The sequence below is a fragment of the Pelophylax lessonae genome, assembly GCF_965119305.1.
Source record: "Pelophylax lessonae genome assembly, chromosome: 10".
NCBI classification, from domain to species: Eukaryota; Metazoa; Chordata; class Amphibia; order Anura; family Ranidae; genus Pelophylax; species Pelophylax lessonae.
The window spans coordinates 51,433,130-51,457,945 of NC_138777.1; the positions used below are offsets into that span (position 1 = coordinate 51,433,130).

The window sequence follows — 24,816 nt, forward strand, 5'->3', positions numbered from 1 at the left end:
GTACAGGGTGACTAAAAGAAAACTGTAAGTGTGGAGTCAATTTTAATAAAGTGCTAAAACACTCTGTGCTTACTTAGGGCTGAAAACTTTCTCCATGCCCCATTGTAAAAGTACTGGTGCCTTGTGATTGGCTGCTCAGGCCACTGCCAAAAACCATGTTCTGTGATAATTTGACCAGATTTTCAAAACTAAATCCAGGGACGTTTTTTTTTTTTTTATTGGCAAACGGCACAGGACTTCATAATACACAGAGCATTGGGCACAGGACTACATAATACACAGAGCACTGGGCACAGGACTATATATTACACAGAGCGCTGGGCACAGGACTACATAATACACAGAGCGCTGGGCACAGGACTGCATAATACACTGAGCGCTGGGCACAGGACTACATAATACACAGAGCGCTGGGCACAGGACTGCATAATACACAGAGCGCTGGGCACAGGACTACATAATACACAGAGCACTGGGCACAGGACTACATATTACACAAAGCGCCGGGCACAGGACTACATAATATAAACGGCACTGGGCACAGGACTATATATCAAGAAAATCAAAAAGATTTCTAGTCACAACTTACCAACCAGCCAGCGACCAACCGAATTGCACTGTCCAACAGTATGCGTTAAAAACAGGGGTTTGGTTGCACACATTTGCAAATACATGCGTAAGCTGCAGGCCGCGGCAAGGCACCCTGTAATCTGCAGTCCCTAACTCTACAATTTAAAGAGTCTCTACAATGAGAGCACATGCATTAAATGGGATAGATGGAGGACAGGTGACTGGAGGGAGCAATTCGGTTGGTCGCTGGCTGGTTGGTAATTTGTGACTGGAAATCTCTTCGTTTTTCTTGATCTGCGTCCGCCCTTCCAGTGCTCCTTACCATTAAGACCAGTTATAGGTGGAGGTGGTGACCACTTTTTGCATTACAGGACTATATATTACATAGAGCGCTGGGCACAGGACTACACAATACACAGAGCGCTGGGCACTGGACTGCATAATACACAGAGTGCTGGGCACAGGACTACATAGTACACAGACCGCTGGGCAGGGTGCAGACTTTTCTATGCACAAAGGACACTTCTACCTCCACATCCATAGCTCACCTCTGCACCCTTCTCTTACAGATTATCTCTGCAGCCACCTCTTAGCCATTCGGTTCCCCCACAACAGCTAAACTTTCCATCTCTCCATGCAGCTGCATCAGCTCTGACTTCTGCTCCCCCCACTGCCCTCACCTGTGTACAAACAGACCCCCCCCATCTGCTCATCTCCCGGTCTCAGCCCTCCCCACAGTCAATTATTGACTCTGCCTCTCCTCCACTGAACAGCAGCAGGAGCGGAATTGAGATCATCTAGCAGGGTGAGATGGCATCCAAGCCACCAGGCTGTTTTTCAGCCAGCAAGGGATGCCCTGTGTACATTAATCTGGCCCTGAATCCTGGGACAAAACTAGGGACGGACTTGGTCCAGGAACAGTGTCCTCATTCCGGGGACTGTCCCCAGAAACCGGGGACATCTGGTCACCCTATTCTGTGGGGGAGCAAAGGTAAAATTATTATATTAAGAGGTGCACAGCATCTAAAACAATCCTGTCGCCAGAACATTAAAAAAAAAAAAAAAAAAATTCCCTTATGGGCATTTAGCATATTTTAGACATATTTATCTGTTAAAGCCCCTGTTTGTAGACTTCAAAAACCATGAGACCACTACTGGGCGCCACCATCGTGGATATCAGTAGCCCCAGCAGACTCAGAACTGTCACTCAGATGACCCTCTATCACTCTTCCCCTAGCTGCTACATTAAAGGTTATGTAGGGACATAAGGGGAGGGGTGGAAGAGCTGGGCCAGCACACAAAGTAGACACTACTAGAAGAGGATAGGGTGGTCTCCTGCAGCTCTGTCAGTGTAGCTGTGTGCCTCAACATCATATGGGCAAGCAGATACAATCTAACAGGAATACTCAATGAACTACCACAGTGCCATGGTTTGCCGGATGTGCCGGATTGCTCGTAACTAGAGTTGAGCGGACACCTGGAGGTCCGTGTTCGGCGGGTTCGGCCGAACTTGAAAAAAAAGTCCGGGTCCGTGTCCCGGACTTTTTCCGAACTTTACCCGGACACCGATCCCCGTTGAAGTCAATGGGGACCCGAACTTTCAGGAACTAAAATGGCTCTAAAACACCAATGGAAAGGGCTAGAGTGCTGCAAATGGCAGCAAAATGTAGTTAAGAGCATGGCAAGTGCTCTTAAAAAAATTCCCCTTTAAATTAATTTTTTAATAGCAGATTAGAACAGCAATCTGTAGTGAAATATAGCTGAACGCTGCACACAACAGACTGATAAAAATAGATTTTTTTCTCCCTCCTCCTCCTCCTCCTCAGTGGGCTCAAGTGAGGGCAAAAAGATCGTTCACTGCACCACCCCCCACACAGCAAAATCGATGTAGACTGTCCCTGCCTAATCTCCAGCCTGTCCCTAATATGCTCAATAAGATCGTTCACTGCACCACCCCCCACACAGCAAAATCGATGTAGAAGACTGACCCTGCCTAATCTCCAGCCTCGCCCTAAAATGCTCTAATAACTTTCCCTGCCTGCACTCCGACCTGTCCCTGCATTCTTTTCGGACACAATTTTTCACAGAATCACTGTCTGTCCCTAATAAGCAGCCAGCACGTATGATGTGTGCTCTGTCCCTAAACTACAGCAGAATGACGCGGCGCGCTGGGTCTCTCGAACTTATAAAGACATGGTCACATGCTTCAGATGGCCAATCACAGCTAACTAATACATTAGTAGGCATGGCTGTGATGGCGCACACCAGTTAAACGCTTATTGATTGGCTGTTGAAAGCCCGCCATTAAAAGCGCGCCATTACATACAAAACAGGAAATAAAATGACCGAACACGGATTTTAAACCCGAACATACAGTAAAGTTTTCGGGTAACAAAAATCCAATTATTCGGTACGAACACGAATAATACAGTCCGTGTTCGCTCAACACTACTCGTAACCATATTAAGGGTGTAACATGTAACATGTTATAAAAGGGTGGACGTATCCTTTAAAGGCACATTGCAAGTGAATAAAAATAGTTTATAGAAAAGGGTACCCTTTTAAAATACTTTATTTTTCTGTGCTTTTACCAACATTTTTGGGGTTGGTGACCTTGTCTCTTCAATTTAACTTGTTCCTTTGCAAGGTTCACTTTAGGGATTTCTGTGGGAGTTCTGAGTTCTGACCATCTGCATAACAACGCATGATGGTTTGTTGTAATTCACTTTAAATGACACTCCATTTACAGTATAAACAAACACACCTACTCAAGTTTCCAGATTGGACCCCCTTTTGTCTTCAGAACTGCCTTAATTCTTTGTGACATAGACTCAGCAAGGTGTTCAAAACATTCTTTAGAGATTTTGGTCCATATTGACATGATAGCATCACGCAGTTGTTGAAAATTTGGCGGCTGCACATCCATGTCGTGAATCTCCTGTTCCACCACATCCCAAAGGCACTCTATTGGATGGAGATCTGGTGAGTGTGGAGGCCATTGGAGTACAGTGAACTCATCGTCATGTTGAAGAAACCAGTGGTGAGATGATTGAGCTTTGTTACATGGTGCATTATCCTGCTGGAAGGAGCCATCAGAAGATGGGTACACTGTAGTCATAAAGGGATGGAAATGGTCAGCAACAATACTCAGGTAGGCCATGGGGTTTAAACATTGCTTAACTGGTACTAAGGGGCCCAAAGTGTGACAAGAAAATATCCCCCCCATTACATCACCACCACCAGTCTGAGCCATTGATGCAAGACAGGATGGATCTATGCTTTCATGTAGATTAAGCCAAATTCTGACCTTACAACCTGAAGCATTCGCCGCTTGGTTGATGATGTCTTCCTATGTGCAGAGCGCCTCACGTGACGCTGGGAGTCACCTAGGGCTTATCATTTGGGGGTGTGCATATATATATACCCCCTCTTTCAGGACCACACTTCACCTCCACCATTTCCCTTGATTCATGGAAGTCATGTATTATGGACATTTTTAGCAATAGGTAATCCTGGTGGTTATGTAGTCACTTTACTTATCCAACTCTCTGTTTGTTCACTCTTATTCCTTTGGTATCTTATCTGCCCCTCCTGTACTCTTTCATCTATACGGGGCACATTCTTTTTGTACTTTCGTCCATACCCCTTCTTATGTTGTTTCACTGGCACTTTATTTTTACTTATTATTTCACCAGTACATCGAGTCATGCTTGGTGGCACATCCGCACATCAGGAGTATGGATTCCTTCCTTATTTTCTTTTTTTCTATTCTGGTACAGTCATCAGTCACTCTTCACACATTTTCTGGCACAATGTATGTATGGACACACTAATATGTATATAAATTCTTACTTTGTTTCTACCCTCATTGCCATGTCCATCCTACTTTTTTACTCATCCTTATGGAGATCCCTACCTATCTTCTATTGTCCAATTTTGGTGAGCCTGTGCAAATTGTAGCCTCAGTTTCCCGTTCTTAGCTGACAGGAGTGGCATCCAGTGTGGTCTTCTGCTGCTGTAGCTCATTTGTTTCAAGGTTCGATGTGTTGTACATTCAGAGATGGATGGTATTCTGCATGCCTTATTTGTAATGAGTGGTGGTTATTTGAGCTACTGTTGCCTTTCTATCATCTTGAGCCTGCCCATTCTCATCTGACCTCTGACATCAACAAGGCATTTTCCTCCACACAACTGCCGCTCACTGGATAGTTTCTCTTTTCCGGACCATCCTCTGTAAACCCTAGAGATGGTTGTACGTGTAAATCCCAGTAGATCAACAGTTTTTGAAACACTCCAACCAGCCTATCTGGCACCAACAACCATGCCATGTTCAAAGTCACTTAAATCCTCTTTTTTCCCCATTCTGATGCTTGGTTTGAACTTCAGCAAGTCATCTTCACCACATCTAGGTGCCTAAACGCACTGAGCCACTGCCATGTGATTGGCTGATTAGCCATTTGTATTACCAAGCAATTGAACAGGTGTACCTAATAAAGTGGCCGGTGAGTGTATTTTTACAAGTTAGTTAAAACGAAATGACTTTATATTTCAGACGATGAAGTAGATCCAGCCCATAAAAATACTCTTTAATGTTTATGGGCCTTTACTTAACCTTCCAAATGTCTCCTAAATAATGTACCACTTGCTTTTTTATGACAGAGAATTATTAATACAGCAATCAGAATCTAAATGGCACATTCACTTCATTCCGAAAACGGCCCTGGAAGTCGAGATTATTTATTAATAGACATTTCACAAAATGGAAGAAAATAACACACTTTCATGTTTTACTGCAAACTCTTACATGTCATCCTGAAACAACAATTAGCTGCCTCAGAATTGATGTCTTAATTTCCATATGTATGGCGTTAATGGAAAAAAAAAACCCTTCTTATCAAAAATTTGTGAGCAGGTCATAAAATTTTGAAATGTTGCAATTACATGGCATGAGTTGTTTGACGGGGGAAATAAAAGAATTTCAAGTAAATTTAATCTAATTTTCAAATATAAATTTTTGCTATTTATTTTACAACTTGCGTGTAGCTACGTTCAAGAAACCAGTTTTATTGAAATTACTTCTGTTTATGCAAATGACCACAGCCTCTATGGCATGGATGCCCAACCATTGGCCCGTGGGCCACATTTGGTGTGCGGAGCACTCTGATGTGGCCTGCAACCTCCTGCTCTTGGATGGTGCATCAATAAGCCTAGATCATGAGTTCATGACCTGCCATCCCAAAGCATCAGTGTTCTGAATGGAGCCGGGCGCTAGAGGAAGCATGGCTGCGGAGGCAGCAGAGCCGCATAAGCTGATGCTTCCTCTATAGCGCCCCCTACTGTCCCAGGTGGAGTGATACCAATTGCACTGGGACAGCCGGAAATACCTGTAGCAAGGGAGATACAGCATATGGACACATCTCTTCTGGGCTGCTTTCAAACTACGGGTTACCTGCACTGAGCCATTGACTTCTGTTATTACCTGCAGGTTTAGATAGAACTCCTGAATTCAGGAGTTTTGGTACACTTTCAGAAAGTGCACCACACCTGCAGGTAATAACAGAAGTCTATGGCAAAGTGCAGCTAACCTGCAGGAAAGCCACAGGTGCACTGCACTGTGCCCGCGTTGCAGGTAAATCTCAGCACATCAGTGTGAAAGCAGCCATGGGCCCCTTTCACACGATTGGTCAGATCTGGTCATCCTGTCCTTTTTTCTGGTGGACCCAATCGAAACCTCCATTTACCTCTTTGGACATGAAGATGTAAACAGACTTAGGTCTATTTACACCCGCCTACCTATCTAAGCTAAAAAAAAAAAACAGAAGGGGGTCCATCACCTTCTGTCTGGCTGGATCGGACGGCCCATACTGTAGAGTAGAGCGGGCTGTCTCTGGGTTAAAAAAAAAAAAAAAAAAAAAACAGGGAATTCCTGCACTACAAATGTGACAATTTGATAATGTGATATAAAAAAAAAAAATTGTGTGTAAGCAGCGTTCACAGACCTATAGAAAAAATTCCAAAACAAATGTATAAAAAAACGTGTAGCGTTTACAATAATCTGTCAAAGTGAAACTTAAATCAGTGAAACCATAATTATACATAAGTACCAAGTCCAAAAAAAGTTCATATATGAAAAAATGTAGAAAAAAGGTGTGAATACAGGAGAACCACAAGTCCCAGCATGCAGATGAGAGTCTCAGTCCCTCCACGACAGACGATAGGAAGCCACCAGTGGGATAACACAAAAAGGGGAATAGCCGCTTACCAGAGGCTGTTGGCTATCCAGATGAATGGAAAAGCCAAAAAGTGCTTGTAAACAGTTGTAGACCACTGGATAAAGATAATCTGACTCAACTGCTCAGGTCAACTCACAGGAGGGCATATAGGGCACATGGGATCCATATACACGAGGAAGTAACAATAGCACATAGCGTAATATTGTTTAAAAACAGTCTCTCCAGATAGCAATAGGGAAGCAAACGCCACAGCGTTCGTTTGCTTGAGCCAGCTTGGGGGCATGGTCGTAGCGTCTGCTCCAGCTCGACGTACGTTTCGTCACAAGATTGACGTCGTCAGTAGCTGTGCCTGTGTTCGTTCTGCATATGCAGAGTCATTGGCCAACTACGCTAATTGTGGCCTGCAATCAGTTACCAAGTCACTTAAGCTGCCCTAGTTCTTCAAAAGGTTGGGCAACCCTGCTCTATGGGGGGAGAGGGAGTTAATGAAACCCTCTTGCTGGCTCCATTCAACCACATTACTGCCAGTAAAGAAATACAAGTATTATGAGGTTTTTTTTTTGTTGATGACTTATTTAGAACTTTGGATGACTTTACTAGCAATCACAGTGTACAATAATAATAGGTAGTACAAGGACAAAAAGGGGTAACCCAGGTCTAACCACGGGGAGAAGGGGGAAGACACTGGGAAATGTGGAATTTAGTGTGCCTAAAAGTCAAACACTATATACCAAAACTAAAAGCAATTATTATTTTATTATTTCATCGAAAAATGTTAAAATTACAAAAAATATAGTTGGCATAAAAATATGTCATGTTGTACATATCATCATATAATACAATAATCTGCATTTGGGAAGATCCCACAAGATATGGACCTTTTTTATTCGCCCAAGATACGGGCTTCTTCAGGATCACCTTTTTAACATTTCTAAACCTTACAGTCGATAAACAATACAAATAATATATCAATTTCAGAACATATATAGACATACATAATAGCATATATTGACATATTTATTTGATTTGATAAATTGAGAATGAAGAAAGAAGGAAAAACAGGATATCATTTGATAAAAAAAAAAAATATATATATATATATATACTGTATATATAATAATAACTTACCAGATGGGGAGAGAAAAAAAAAGAGGGGGGAGGGGGAAGGAAAAGGGAGGGGAAAAGATAGGAAAGAAACGGAAGGAAGAGAAAGGGGATGGCAAGTGTGAGGACCATGCTCAGCATATTGGGAGGACAGATGGCTAGAGGAAAAAAAGAGGAATCGCATATCTAATAGGTGGCCTTACCTCAAAAGCAAAATAAAGAAAAAAACATCCATATCTTGTGGGATCTTCCCAAATGCAGATTATGCTATTATATGGCGATATGTACAACATGACATTTTTATGCCAACTATATTTTTTGTAATTTTAACATTTTTGAATGAAATAATAAAATAATAATTTCTTTTAGTTTTGGTATATAGGTATTTTACTTTTGGGCACACTAAAATTCCTATTTCCCAGTGTCTTCCCCCCCCCCTTCCCCCCATGGGGAGACCTCAGAAACCCCTTTTGTCTTTCTAATTAATTAGGGGGATTGTGCCAAGATCTACCATACGGGTGTTCCCCAACCCAATATTCTCTTAACAATAGGTGGTAACTTGGTAGTAAACAGGAATAAGATTATTTGGGACATATTATTCCAAATTTCATTAAGAGTTGGGATATTATTGCAAAATGAAAGTCAACAGGAAAGGCAAAACCAAGTTTGTTTGACCAAAAGTTTTTTTTTTTTGGACAAAACTATTAAAGTGATACTTACCTCCATCTTCTCGCTCCGGGTCACCTGAAAAACAAATGGATAATCACATTTTTTTTTTTTACTTACCTCGTAGAGAAGAAAATATACTTACCTTACTTCCTTCTTCCTCCCCTCAGCGGCCACGGCCCGTCGTCACTTCCTGGCTTTGCAATGATCCCTGGGAGCTGAACGTCATCGCTCCCAGGAATCATTGCGCCTGCACCGGCCCCGACGTCAGTTCCGGGGCGCGCGCATCATTCCCTTCTAAACAGCTTCTGGGCATGCCCAGAAGCTGTGGAGGGATGACGCGCGCACATTGGAAGTGACGGCGGGGCCGGTGCAGTGCATCGCGGGACCGAAGAAGACGGAAGAGGACACAGAAGAGGATCGCGCTGGCTTCAAGCTGCCCACACCTGAGATGGCAGCGCTGGACAATACTTTTTCAAGGTAAGTATTTGTCCTAAAAGGTAAGTGCAACCCGGGACAGAACAAAGGCTAGCCATTGTGGAATGCACTAGCCCTGACTGTCCCGGGGGTATTTTTATAAAAAAAAAAGTATTCCAGGGTGGAACTCCGCTTTAACCTCACATTAAATGTAATGCTAGCCCTAAGCCCTGGTCCACACTGCACACCACATGTGATATGCACAGGAATTGCACTGCACTTCTGTGCAAATCGCATGCGATTCTGTGCTGTGCGATATGAGCTTGTTTATTTTAAATGACACAAATTGCGCTGCATCCACATAAAAAAAAATGCAGCGATTTTTTTTTTTTCGCACTGGAACCAAATTGCATGGGTGATTACACCTACGTGATCGAGTTCAGGCAAACAATCTGCATTTTGCGACCTGCTTTTGGGGTGTTGTTAACTTTTAATTGAAACCCATGGCAGATCGCATTAACACAATGCGATTGCTATGCGGTGTGGGAAACGCACAGGAATCACTGAGGTTCCCACACCACATCAGTGTGAACCAGGGCTTATACATTTTAATGCGTGTACACAGGATTGTCATTATTTTAATAGTGCTAGCTTATATATGTGTGGTGTGTTGGCCATAAAAGGTTACGGTCCAGTTTTTGATCTCTTGATGCCCATTAAAGGGGCTTTTAATGGGAATGGCAGTGTATGTCATCTCATGGCATGGCACATACATATTAAAATAGGAAAACACACACTCATAGATGTGAATCCGATATAGAGGTAACCCTAACTCTATCACTAACCCTAATGGAAACCGTAGCATTAACCCTAAAGATAAGCATAATTCTAGCACTAACCCAAAGGCTAACCCTAACTTGAGTAAAAACTCTAACCCTTTGTAAACAAATGCAAGTGATCACCCAGCGTAATAAAGTTAGCATGGTGATCCCACAGCTGTGTTGATAAATTTAGTGGCAGGGTCTTATATCCACAAAGCCATGTAAAACAATGACAGACCAAGGGCCAGGTTTAAACCTTGAAGGGCCCAGGGTACTTCAGGTTCAGGGGTCCACTCATACACAGAGTTGGGTTACATGCTTAATGACAGTCACACATTTTTAAAATGCATGACACAATGTCATTGGGAGTTCACGTGTGCACACACCTACGCAGTCATCGGCCACCTTCCTTAAGAGTATAAGTGCTCAACTCTATGACTGAGCTGCCAAAATACATTCTTAAAACCAATAAAATATACCAGTCCAGAGGAAAAATGTTTACAGATGATTACGGGCAAAATATTACTTCCCAAGATACATTTAATAAAATAAAGCAATTGTATTCATTATCTATTTAGTTATTTGGTATTTTTTATAATCATATTTTTTTTTGTTTTTTATAATATTTTTGCATAAAGGGGGTCCTCCTGTCAGGGGTTCTGGGACAGTTGCCCCAGCACTGGATGGGGCTTTGAGTTTATAGACGAGTTAAACATTTTTTCAAGGTTTTTCTCACCCCTGGTGAAATAAAAGACAAATTTCTAAAAAATGTTGTGAACTCAAAAAGCACTAAATTTTTTGTAGAATGACTTTCACCAAAATCTCTACACTTATGTAGTGAGATACAAGATTGCTTTATTCTTCCTAAGTTATATTGAGGAAAGGAGAAAATCAAAGGCAAATTGCTGATTTTTTTAAGAGTTAAAGCATTATTTTTTGGTTTGGCCGCGTACTAAGGGTTTGCACACGGGACACTTTAGAAATTAGGAGAAGTCAAGGAAGCATCACAATTTACTTTTGGTTTCAGATCTAAAAGCTTCACACTGTAATATGCTTAAATGGAAACTTCAGAGACCTGGCATATCAGTCAGTGCACATTTCTCACATTTACCTTTGGTTGAGTTAGTGGACACAACATGGTGGATTCTAGTGGTATTGGAGGCTTTGCCAGGCATGTCTAGCCTACAGCTCCATGTTGGAAATACATTGTTCTGTGCAATGCAACCTCCCTTTAATTTTGCTTCTGAATTTTGAATTATGACAGTTAACAAAATCTTTATTACATAAAAAAAGTATCTTAAAATTATTTAACTTAGGGACAGTGCCCTACGGAAAGTACATATGCCAGAGATATGGGAAACATGACCTATTGGCAACCAAAGACAAGTTCAGAAACCCCTTATAGGAGACATATCTTGACTAGGGTAGTTCAGATGTAACCACCCCAATATACTAACCTCTCCTCCCAAATTCCACCCCCCCCCCACTTAATCAAATAATAAACACTTAGCCCAAAGTGGGGTTAAATGGCCGAAAGGCCTTTTTTTTTTAACAATACATATTAATAAAATAAGAATAAATAACAAATTCAACATTACATATTAAAAACCAAGAACATTTTGACTGTGGCACCCTTTTTTAACACATAAATATGCCCCCAGCCACAAGATCCCGCCTTTGGGACATTACCAATTGTCCACAGACACCATAAAATGCAACCACTACCTGGTCTCTGGTATTGTACCAGCACCACCAGAGGAACCATACCAACCGATGGGTCCCTGAAAGATTGTATTAACATGCCTTATTATATTTCATATATATTTCAGCTTATGCCCACTTATCAATGGAATGTGGTCCCTTGCAATTACATAGTAACGAGCCAGAGTAACACTCATTCATACACCCTGGACAGCAGACAGCTGTATTTTGCATTTAGACGACAAGACATTGATAGGAGTTTACATGTCAAACACCTTTCCATTCATTCATTTGGACACTTGACAAAGTTAAGTCTGCGCATAGAGATTACTGACACCACCTAAACACATTTGACAATTGCTTACATTAACACATGACAGCTGAACACAGACAGAGCGGCTCTCCCCTAAACGCAATCTCCAACACACGACACCCCACACTTACACAGGTGGATAGGGAAAACAAAAGCCTTTTCATGTAACTGTTTCTGTGAGATATGTCCTATTGTTAAATTGACTCATGAACTGTAACCAGTTTCAAGCAGTTTTTGCCTCCCAAATATCCTTTAAATGTGTGAGAGAGACTTGAAATAAACAGTTGTGTCTGCACTAAGCTTGAGTGCTATGTGTCATCACTACTCCAGGCCAGATGAGAGAAAATTCACTATCTAGGAAGGGAGATTGGGACTGAAGGGCCGTATATCATCCTGTAAATTGCCTCCTGACGAGATTTGAGCTAACAGTCCCTCTATTACCACAAATTTGTAACCCCTTCAAGGGATCCCAACCGTCTCACCAAACCTCACCTACTCCTAAGGACATTGCAGAAATACCAGAGAGGGAGGGAGGGATGTTTATATATGGCTTACTGACTCAGACTGTTACCGTCCGGCCTATCTCCCCAGTCAAAACTACTACGCTCCTTCCAATCACCCCGTCTGCTCAGACAATCATTTTACTTACACCTCCCTATAACTTTAAAAGTTAACCCTATGTTTCCTGGTTCCCCTTCCACCCTGTCATGCAGACCCTGTGCCTATTTGTTCCTTATGTCTCCAGGCCTTTATTTCTCACTTAAGTAGGCGGAGAGACCATAGATAGATAGATAGATAGATAGATAGATAGATAGATAGATAGATAGATAGATAGATAGATAGATAGATAGATAGATAGATAGATAGATAGATAGATAGATAGATAATTATTATTATTATACAGGATTTATATAGCGCCAACAGTTTGCGCAGCGCTTTACAATTTGGGGGAAGACAATACAGTTACAATACAGTTCAATACAGGAGGAACTAGAGGACCCTGCTCGTTAGAGCTTACAATCTAGAAGGGAGGGTAAAGTGAAACAAAAGGCAATAACCGTGGGGGATGGGTTGATGGAGAAAATGGAGGTACATTTATTAGGGGCTGGTAGGATAGGCTTCTTTGAAAGATAGATAGATAGATTTTACATTATACACAAGTAGATTCAATTTATACAGTAGGTATAAATGGCATGAAATAATAGCCTACTCTCATTAAGCCTAACAGAGGAAAGTCATGCCCCTAGGATGAGTATTTATTAAAAATTTTGTAAAATATTAAAGCAAAGCCGTGCAGAAAAATAAGAACCAGAGAACCGTGATGCCAAAATGACCAGCTTGATACCTCCCAGTAAAAGTTGTTCATGCTTTATAGAACATTTCAGTTGCTCTCCGACCAGGGAAGACCGCTGTTTCCAATTTGTGCTTCCCTTTCTTTAGCTTTCCGCTCATATTTATTCTCTCTTTAAATTTTTCAGCTGTGATCCCTATACAGGTGGCATTAGGCAACTCCTTTCAGAAGATGAAAGAGGACATTCTGTTTGATTTAAAGCCTTTCATCGGCAGAGAGCAAACGGAGGAGAGAGAGGTTATGTGTCATTTGTGTAACTGTTACAATGAAACCGTCTATTCTTTGACTTTGGGAAAATAAAGTGGCAAAACACCAATCCTCTATTCTTCCAACAAAAGAAAAAAAGAACAAATTACACATATGCCATTGTTAACAGGAGAGGTGATGACAAAATTGAATTTTTCCATTAGTACTCATCCTGCCAAACCACCAGAGCCCACCAGGGTGTGCCTGCCAACTCACCTTAAGAGAAATGTGGCACATGTGCAGTAACCACATAGATCCATGTAAGTATCTTTCATTTTGGAAAATTTAGCTCCGGTAAATCCTGTAGCTCCCCTACTATCCCTAAAGCAGAACTTCTAACATTGACAATTTTTAATCCTTATTCTGCTAGCATTAGTGAGTAGATAAGAACGCATATCATATTTTCTTGATTTAAATTATATTTTTTACATTTCTTAAGTACTTTCTGGTTTCCAGGCCTAGGCAAATGATGTCATAAATCCCAGGAGGCTGTATAAGGGTAGGAGGGGCTTTCTGAGCTAAGCACACCCTCTCCTTCTTGCGTGCCTGAGCTAAGGGCAGTAGATCCTGGGAAGTAAATGCTAAGGGAATCATCTGCCCTTACACAAGATGGCCAGAAATGATAAGGGTGTTTTTCAAAGTCGTTTCTCAACAAAATAAAGCATGGAGACATGGATGGATGGCCGTGTTTGCTTTGAATATTAAAAATGAATTAGTTAGCTTGGTTTGTGATGCTTGGATGAAGTGTAGTTCTTAATTTCCAAAGTGTCCTGTATGCTGTATGCTAAGTTACCTACCTGAACCCTTAAAGTAGAACTATGGACTCTCCCTCCTGATTGGCTGGGACACAGCCGCTGCGCCATTGGCTCCCGCAGCTGTAAATCAAACTCAGTTAGCCAATCAGGAGAGAGAGGGGCCGGTGCCGAACGGCAGGTCCATGTTTGAATGGATACACAGAGCTGCAGCTCCGATCGGGTGCCCCCATAGCAAGCTGCTTGCTGTGGGGGCACTTGATAGGAGGGAGGGGTTAGGAGCAGCAACGATGGACCAGAGAAGAAGAGGATCTGGGCTGCTCTGTGCAAAACCAACTGCACAAAGGAGGTTAGTATGACATGTTTGTTATTTAAAAAAAAAAAGATTTTACAATCACTTTAAGGCCTCTTTCACACCTGTCCTCTCTGTTGGCGGACTCCGTTTTCCTCAGCGGGGATTGATCCGCCGATCTCCGCTGAGCAGGCAGATGACAGCTCCGTCTCCGCTCTGTGTGACACGTAGGTGTCATTGAGAGAAACTGCGCCCCAACATTGGTATCAGTGGGAGGAATAGTGCCTCATCATTGGTGTCAGTAGGAGGAATTGTGCCCTATCATTGTTGTTATTGAGAGAAATAGCTTCTCATCATTAATGTCAGTGGGAGGAATTGTGCACCATCCTTGGAGTTATTAGAAGGAATAGTGCTTGGTGTCATTGGGAGGAATAATGTCGCTTCAGTGTCAGTGGGAGGAATAGTGCCCCAAGGTCCAAATAAAGGCAAGCAAAGGGCCACATCTGGCCCCTGGGCCACAGTTTGGAGACCACTGGGTTACAGGGTCATAAAATGGTGGATGTGTATGGATTATTTTGGAGAAAAAGGATATCAATTTGTGTCATTTTAACCTGGACCGGCAGAAATGCAACTTCTTTTGCAGGTACAAATGCTCATGTAAATGTTTGCCTGGAGTTCAGCGTTAAATGCTCCATTTGTTCATCATACATTTCTTATTTTTTGTCTGTTGTGTGCTAAAACAAGGAAAGACAATAAGTACAGTTCTGTTCCAAGTTAATTGCCGGGTAGTTTGATATCTCGGCATCATTGCAGTCAGCTTCCTTCATCTAAGAAGCTTTACAGAAAGAAAAGTCACATAAGCCCCTGAGCTTTCACAAGTGTTTTGCAGTCTCTGTTGAGGACTAATACGCAGGGATTTGCCTGAAATTGTGGAAGTGGAGAACTTATTAAATCTTCCTAGTTGGAGGAAGAGAGAAATCTCAATTTCATAATTAGACTGGAGCTCTAAATCAGGCTGTTTGACAAGAGCTTTCCATTTTCAAGGGAGGTTTATTCATGGAATGCTAGCTAGTTTGATAAAACCTCTTCACATTCCCTGATTAAAATAGGCACTTCGTTCTCTAGTACCTATAATATGCCAGCGAATGTTGCCAATGTGTCACCCGGTAATGTGAATGACAAGTCCTGTAATTACATACAGTGTGGGATAATGCACCCTCTACTGTATATCATAATCATATTTGGGGTCACCAATAAGTTTAATGACTATACAAATATATGAGGCCAAAAGGTCAAGATCATTTATGGATGCTATGGAACGTTGAGGTGAATCCTAATACCGTTGAAGGGAACCTGTCCCCTACCTTGGCAAATCAAATGGAAATGATGAAAATTTGTAATCTAGGAATGTGCAATTTGTTTCGTAATGAATCAAAATTCGGCCAAATTTTGCATCTTTCAGACATTCAGATGCATCCGAATGTCCGAAGAAAAATATAACGGATTTCAAAAAATACGAAAGAAATAATACTGAAAATAACAAATGAATTCAGCACGATTTGTTAATTTGCGAAAGGTCTAATGAAACAATAGGTCAACTCAAAATAAATCCTTCAGTCCAATCAGCTGATTCATTTTGTGCTGGAGGTTGAATTACTGGCAAAGTGCATTCCTGAGAAGTGAGTGAGAAGGATGTTGTAATGTATTAAACAAATGAGATGAGTTTTAAAAAGCAGCAGAAGAGATATTGTCATTGTTTGTATGTGTTAATGGATTCAATAAACAATGACCTTCCGAATTACAAGTTATCAAGAAAAAATAACGAAGTATCCAAAAATGAAACAATTAAACAATAAAGTGAATCGATTTGTTATAAGGAATATCTATACTCTACAGAGTAGCGAGTTATCCGAAAACAAATTAACATAACATAAGGAATATAACAGAACGAAATTATGTATTTACAAATGAAAACTAAACTAAATTTTCCGTTGTGCACATAGTTTAACCTCCCTGGCGGTATGATTCTTTTGGATTTTAGGTGCTGAAAGCGGTACCATTATTTTGCATGTAATTCTTGTGAATGAGCAATCCAAACCAACTGTATACATTTATTATATATATTATATATATATGTATGTATGTATACATATATTATATATATATATATATATATATATATACGTGTATATATATATATATATATATATATATATAATGTATACAGTTGGTTTGGGCTGCTCATTCACAAGAATTACGTGTATATATATATATATATATATATATATATATATATATATATATATATATATATATATATACGTGTGTATATATATATATATATATATATATATATATATATATATATATATATATATATATATGTGTGTGTGTGTGTATATATATATATATATATATTTAATGTATATGTGTATATATATATATATACGTATATATATATATATATATATATATATATACATATATTTACATAAAAAGTACAGTAAAACTGCAGGAAAGGGCACTGGGGGGCAATGTAATGTGATTTTATTTTATTTTGAACGGTGTCAGTGTGTTTGGTGCATTTTACATTTGAATTTGCCGCCGGTTCCACCCCCCGGCGGACGTCACGCCGCCGGAGACGGAAGCCGGGGCTCGCAGACGATCGGGAGAGAGCTCCGCCGCCGCACACCGCCCGCAGTCTTCGCTGGATCCCGGAGAAAAGGTAAGTAAAACCTCCTCCAGCATCCATCGATCTTCTTAGCGCTACCCCGAGTGTGACTCGGGGTTACCGCTTTTGGCACTAAAATCTTACCCCGAGTCACACTTGGGAATACCGCTAGGAAGGTTAAAGTGGAGTTCCACCCTAAAATTATACTTAGCTCCATCTTCTTGCTCCGGGTCACCTGAAAAACAAATGGATAATCGCAATTTTTTTTTTTTTTTACTTACCTCGTTTAGAAGAAAATATACTTACCTTACTTCCTTCTTCCTCCCCTCGGGGGCCACGGCGATTCGTCACTTCCTGGCTTTGCAATGATTCCTGGGAGCTGAACGTCATCACTCCCAGGAATCAATGCGCCTGCACCGGCCCCGACGTCAGTTCCGGTGCGGGCGCCGTCATACCTTGCTAAACAGCTTCTGGGCATGCCCAGAAGCTGTGCAGGGATGACGCTGAGGCACCGGAAGTGACAGCGGGGCCGGTGCAGTGCATCGTGGGACCGAAGAAGACGGAAGAGGACACAGAAGAGGATCGGGCTGGCTTCAAGCTGCCCACACCTGAGATGGCAGCGCTGGAGAATACTTTTTCAAGGTAAGTATTTCTTCTTTCAGGTAAGTGCAACCCGGGACAGTTCAGAGGCTAGCCATTGTGGAATGCACTAGCACTGACTGTCCCGGGGGTATTTTTATTAAAAAAAAACGTTCACTGGGTGGAACTCCGCTTTAAGCTTATCTAAAGCTTAATTTTTTTTCACATTTTTTTTTTTTTTCTTTTTTTACAGTTGGATAGACTGGTAAGGGATTAGAAAGGATTATATACATTGGAATGAATTTACTTTTTTCAAACTTTTTTTTACATTTCTTCAGTTCATTTCCAGTTTCCAGGCCTAGGCAAATGATCATATTATACATCCCAGGAGTCTTCAGAAGGGGAGAAGGGATTTTCTCAGCTAAGCACACCCTCCTTTCTGCATGTCTGAGCTAAGGGCAGATGGATTTCCCCGCCGCTGTAAACCTGCCCTGGGTGGTGACGTCACAAGGGGGTGGGAATTCTGCATGGCATCACCAGTTAGCCACGTCCCATAGCTACAGTATATAAGAACTGGCAGACACTGTCGCTGACATACCTGCGGGAGCCAGTTTTGGAGCACTGGTTTTTTTTGAGCAGATTAGCAGCAGCGGCGGCAGAGGAAGAAAAAAAAAATGAAGAAGAAAATAGTGAAGGGAGAAGACATCCCTGGAGGGAGAAAACAGTGGGGGGAGAAGACCCGAGGGAGAAGACAGAGGGTGGAGAGGAGAGGAGGATGAAGACAGCAGGTGGAAAGAGAACTGGAGGAAGAAGACAGCGGGGGGATAAGACCGGAGGAAGAAGACACCTTGGAGCTACCACAGGGGACATTCTGCAATTAATAAAGGATTCAATGTACCCCATCCTCACATAGGGGGGCTGGGATCTGGGGACCCCCCCAGATTGCTAAAAGCCTCCTGCCTGCAGAGCCCCCACAACCACCGCCCAGGGCTGTCGGGAAGAGGACCTTGCCCCCATCAACATGGGGGCAAGCTACTTTGGGGTGGGGGCGCAGAGCCCCCCTGCCCCAAAGCTCCCACCCCCTCCAATGTTGAGAGCATGTGGCCTGGTATGGTCCAGGTGAGCGAGCCTTCCTTTCTTGACCTACGGGGCTGTGTGCTTGGATAAGGGTCTAGTATGGATTTTGGGAGGGCGGGGGGTACGCTAATTCGGTATAAGGTTCCCTAATACCAGAAGTAATGGAATTGTTTTGATTGGTCAAAGGACAAGTCACAATCATCTCAAAGTCAGATCCCATTCATTGAAGTTGCTTTGAAGTCGGACATGAAGTCGCAGGGCAAAGTCGGATTGAAAGTCATACTACTTTCATGTTGAATCCGTGTGAACATAGCCTCACAGATATATAAAAAGAAAAAAAAAACTTGGGGTTAGGACGATTGAGGGGGATATTAGGAGTATAAAAAGATTTAGTCTTTAATAAAATAACAAAAATAAAATTATTAAAAAAAAAGTAAGCACAAACAATTACATAATTGCTACATAAAAAAATGACTATAAGGTAATTGCAATAATGACTCAAAATATTCTCTCAATGGAAATAAATACACTCTCTCTTTAATTAGGCTGCCTGGTAGCTTTTGTTTGGTGATAATACACAAGTAGACACCACGTCTCTTTATCAGAACACGTATTATGTACATTGCATGTCATAGGCAATTCTTGGCAATTCTAAGAACTGACAGCACATGCTGCTATTCATCATTGTGTCCACTATTAATTCTATTCACAATACATTGTCATTTCTGAAAGGTGACTGATCCGAAGGGGATTGTGAGAAAAACATCATTATCATCATTAATGAGCTCTCTGTTTGTCACTAATTACCTTGTGAGTTACAGCAGCTTTTCATCCAAATGTCAGCATGAAGACCTGGGCATTTATAGCGGTGACAGCAGCACACCGAAAATACAGGTTAGGAGTATTCCACGTTGATTAAAAGGGAACATTTCCTTCCACCTCTTATTTTGATAAACATCTTTGCAATCTCATTAGATAGTTGGATAATTGGTCTGTGTTGGTTTTTCAAATTTATATACATTAAAGTGAACCTGTCAGCATGGAAGTATGAAAGGTGCCCCTTCTGAAGTTTTAGATTCAGGCACTGAAGCCTTCTTCTGATCCTGGCTGCCCTATCATCTGAGTCAATGACCTGAAACAGGTATGTCAGCAAGGATTTCAGGATATAATGATTGCTTGATAGTTCCAGATCATTATTGTATTATTATTTTAGGCCAGAACAAGGGAGGACGCATCTTTAAAGGCAATTCAGTAATGGAAGCTCCCATGTACCTATCCTTCACTTTAAAGGAACACTTGAGCCAAAAAAGTTTAAATTTAGGGAGACCTTAGGTCAGTATTTTTAATAATTACATGACATAGTGATACATGGAAGCTAAAAGCTTCATTCAGTGTTAAATAGTTTCATTCTGCAGAGGCCACTGCAACCTGCAGATGGCAGAGTGCCTCTTTTTAATACTGTAATTGTCTAAAACAATTATAGCATTAAAAAAAAAGAAAACAAATATATATATATATATATATATATATATATATATATATATATATAATGTTAGATAATTATTCCAAATTCATAATTTGGCATTTATTGGAATTTAATTATATTCACAGCAAGCTTGCAAAATATATGTGGTTTTATGATTAATCATAATATTAATATGTGTGAATGACCTTGATCAGGTGATTAGTAATGAAGTTCTTCAGCTGAGGCAGTAATATGTCAGTTATTTCAGGTGTATGTAGCTAGTTGGAGGATGACCTATAAGGTACTGTATCTGGTATAGAATGTCATGAGAAGTCAAGAATAGACATGATCTATGTAATACGAGTAATAGTTTAAATAATGTTAGTTAGGAATAGTGTAATCTCAGTCATAATTAATAGTATTTGTATGTATTTACTTATTGTTATACGAGTTGTATAAGTTGATAATGTGTTACTTTTGTATAGATTTTTGGTTATATGATGTAACATGACATCAGCCACATTAGACACGTTACAAGAATAGAGTGTTACATGTGGGCTTGTCAATCAAAGTCCATATAGGACTTTAAGAGTTTAGTACCTTCTCTTGTATAGAAATAAATTAAGTTAGCAGAAATGATGTATGCCATACAAGGTTTTGAGCGTTGTGAGGTTATGACGTCTACATGTAAGATAAATTGCCAAGAGATTGAGATTCAGGAGGGCACACAGACACACAGAATAGAAGAGATCACACACATCACAGACTTCTACAAACACAAAGACTATACATGCTCTTTGACGAACTTAAGCAGGTGCTTGGTCTTTAGAAACCTAGAGACGTCATTTCCTGTTTCTTCTTGGACTTAAAGATTAGAGTGAAGGACATACATGCCTATACAGCCATGATTTCAAGCTGGACTTATTTTTCAGAAGTATTGCTTTTATTCCTTATATTTTTACCTACACTGAACTGAACTGTTATACCTTTTACATTGTATTGTTACCATTTGTATGACAATAAATTCACACTTTGTTTTTAAGTCAGTCTGGCTATCAAAGCTAATCATTGGGAAATGCCTAAAGATACTAAAATATTAGATATTTCTTCAATATTTTACAATATACAGTATATTAATATATGTATATATGTATATATGTATATATATATATATATATATATATATATATATATATATATATTTTTTTTTTTTTTTTTTCTTTTTTTTTTTTTTTTTTCTTATGGTGGGTAAAAGCAAAGGGCTCTCTCAAGACCTTTGCAAACTTATTGTTGCAAAGCCAAAGAAGTGCACGCCCTAATCACCCTGTGTGGTGCATATTCCCCCTGTTTAGACCCCTGATATTTCACCAAATAAAAAAATAAAAAATCCTTTTTTCTCCTAAAATAAAAAATAAATAAAAGGGTAAAAAATAATATAAAACAAATTCAAAAAAATAAAAACTACTGACACCATCCACTGCCCTACTGACACCAATCTCTGCCCTTATGACACCGTCTTCTGCTCTACTGACACTGTCAGTATATATACACATGTACACACGCGCATATGTGTCTGAGCTTTGGGATGCACACCCTAATTCAATAGTCTGTGCAGACCTACGTTAAAAAAATACTGATGACATTGATTACAGAAGGATTTCTAAACTTCTGAATGTTCCAGTGAGCACTGTTGGGGCCATAATCCGGAAGTGGAAAAAACAAAATTTCACCATAAACCGGCCACGGCCAGGTCCTCCTTGCAAGATTTCTGACAGAGAAGTGAAACAAATTATTACGAGAGTTGTCCAAGAGCCAATGACTACTTGTGGAGAGATTCAGAAAGACCTGCAATTAGCAGGTACAATTGTTTCAAAGAAAACAATAAGTGATGCACTCAACTGCCATGGCCTTTATGCAGACTCACCACGCAAGACTCCATTGCTGAAGAAAAAGCATGTTGAAGCTCGTTCAAAGTTTGCTGCACAACATTTAGACAAGCCTGTGAAATACTGGGAGAACATAGTCTGGTCAGATGAGACCAAAATGTAACTCTTTGGATGCCAAAATACACATCATGTTTGGAGGTCAAATAGCACTGCACATCAGCCCAAAAACACAATTCCAACAGTGAAGTTTGGAGGTGCGAACATCATGGTGTGGGGCTGTTTTTCATTTTACCAACTTTTTTTTACCCGCTTATTGTACTCAGCCTTTATTTAAAAAAAAAAAACAGTGTACTAAATGAAATTATTATGTATCCCTGAAAAAAAAAGAGAATGTAAACATTTTTAAAGTGTGCAAATTGGTTTCACAGTTGTGATTGTGGTAACAAACACAGTTAAATAGTTACATAGTAGTTGAGGTTAAATAGAGACAATAGTCCATCCAGTTCAACCTGTGTAGGTGTGTGTGGCCGTAATCATTTTACATACCCCTGAATGTTTTGATCCTTGAGATGTACGTCCAAGAGTCTTTTAAAAGTAGCCATACTCCCTGCAGTTATTACCCTTTGTGGTAGAGAATTCCAGAGTATTGTAGCCCTTACTGTAAAGAACCCACTGCGTACCCTGAGGTTAAAACGCTTCTCCTCTAATCACATTGTATGGCCTCGTGTCCTCATGCATTCCTTGTGACAGAATAATTTTTTTTCTATGTTAAGATCCCCATTGAGGTATTTATGAAACGCTATCATGTCCCCTCTCAGGCGTCTCCTCTCCAGGGAGAATAGATCAAGCGCTTGTAAACGCTCTTCATAATTAAGTTCCTCCAATCTCCTAATCAGTTTAGTTGCCCTTCTCTGGACTCTCCCCAGCTCCAACACATCCCTTGTGAGGACTGGCGACCAGAACTGGACAGAATACTCCAAATGCGGTCGGACCAATGTTTTATAAAGTGGTAGGATTATAGTTTTATCTCTGGAATACATCCCCTTCCTTATGCATGCTAATATTCTGCCGGCTTTGGAAGCTGCAGCTTGACATTGCATTCTATTGCTTAGTCTATCTTCTACTAAGACCCCCAGGTCTTTCTCCATTTTTGATTCCCCCAGAGTTTCCTCCCCTAAAGTGTATTGTGCTTTTATGTTTTTAGTCCCCAAGTGCAATACCTTACACTTCTCCACATTAAACCTCATTTGCCATGTAGTTGCCCACTGCAATTTTGTTCAGGTCATTCTGTAAGATTCCGCCATGATGTGAAGTTATTGCCCTGCTTAATTTTGTGTCATCTGCAAAAACTGATATCGAGCTAATGATCCCGTCCTCAATGCTATTCATGAATAAACTGAACAAAAGTCGTCCCAGGACCGAGATTTGGGGGACCCCACTTACCACCCCAGACCAGTCTGAGTATTTATTACCACCCTTTTGACACGCCCCTTTAACCAGTTCTGTATCCAAGAGCAAACCTTGTGGTCGATGCCTGCAGGCCTTATTTTATAAATTAAGCATTTGTGGGGAACTGTATCAAACGCCTTAGCAAAATCCAGGTACACCACATCCACTGGACTCCCCCTATCTAGCTCACAGCTCACCTTCTCGTAGAATGTTAACAGATTGGTTTGACAAGAATGCCCTTTAGTAAACCCGTGCTGATTACTGCCGATGAAGTTGTTCTCTTTAGCAAACTCTTGGATATAGTCCCTTATCATCCCTTCCAGAAGTTTACATACTATTGACGTCAGGCTGACCGGCCTATAATTTCCCGGGATATGCCTCTGCCCTTTTTTGAATATCGGAATCACGTTAGCTTTCCTTCAGTCACCTGGTACAGTTCCTGTCAAAATACTAACAGCAAAGATCAGAAACAGTGGTCTAGATATAACCCTACTGAATAAAAGTTATATCAGAGGATACAGGTTCAGACACCAAAGGTAGCAGAACACTGGTTCTCCTAAAATAAAAAGGAAATGGATTGTTGAGGAGGGCTCCTGATCGGTGAGCACAGATTCAAATAATAAACAACATGTTGAAAAAGGTATATAAGTTTATTGAAGTGATAAAAAGGATGGTTAAAAGAGAATACATCTCATAATACGGTATACAAAACATCCATGTATAGTAACCATAGTAGTCTCAACCAAGAGGGAAATGGGTCTTGTTCCAATATAACGCTACTGAGTTCTTTGAGTACTCTGGGATGTACGCCATCTGGGCCTGGTGATTTACTTGTGTTAATTTTATCCAGCCTTTTATACAGCCTTTCCCTGATTTCACCCTCTGTTAGCCATAGCGACATGTTGACCAGGGATCCTCAAACTACGGCCCTCCAGCTGTTGCAGAACTACACATCCCATGAGGCATTGTAAAACTCTGACATTCACAGACATGGACTAGGCATGATGGGAATTGTAGTTCCTGAACAACTGGAGGGCCAAAGTTCGAAGACCCCTGTAGTTGACGCTGCTAAATTTGGCCTCAACATCTGGGATTCCATAACTTTTGGGCAGGAAATGGTTAAAGCAGCTAAGGATAGTTTCATCTGCTGGCTGGCAAGGACAATACAAAATATTCATATGCAATATTTCATGTTTACCTAACTAAAAAATTGAATTTAGTCT

The 24,816-nt window shown here is 40.7% G+C and overlaps 1 protein-coding gene across 1 annotated transcript in view; it reads right to left on the reverse strand.

Moving 5' to 3' along the window:
* Positions 1-24,816, reverse strand: part of SPON1 (spondin 1) — a 547,762-nt gene that overhangs the window by 290,950 nt on the left and 231,996 nt on the right. The gene's annotated exons all lie outside the window — the stretch shown is intronic.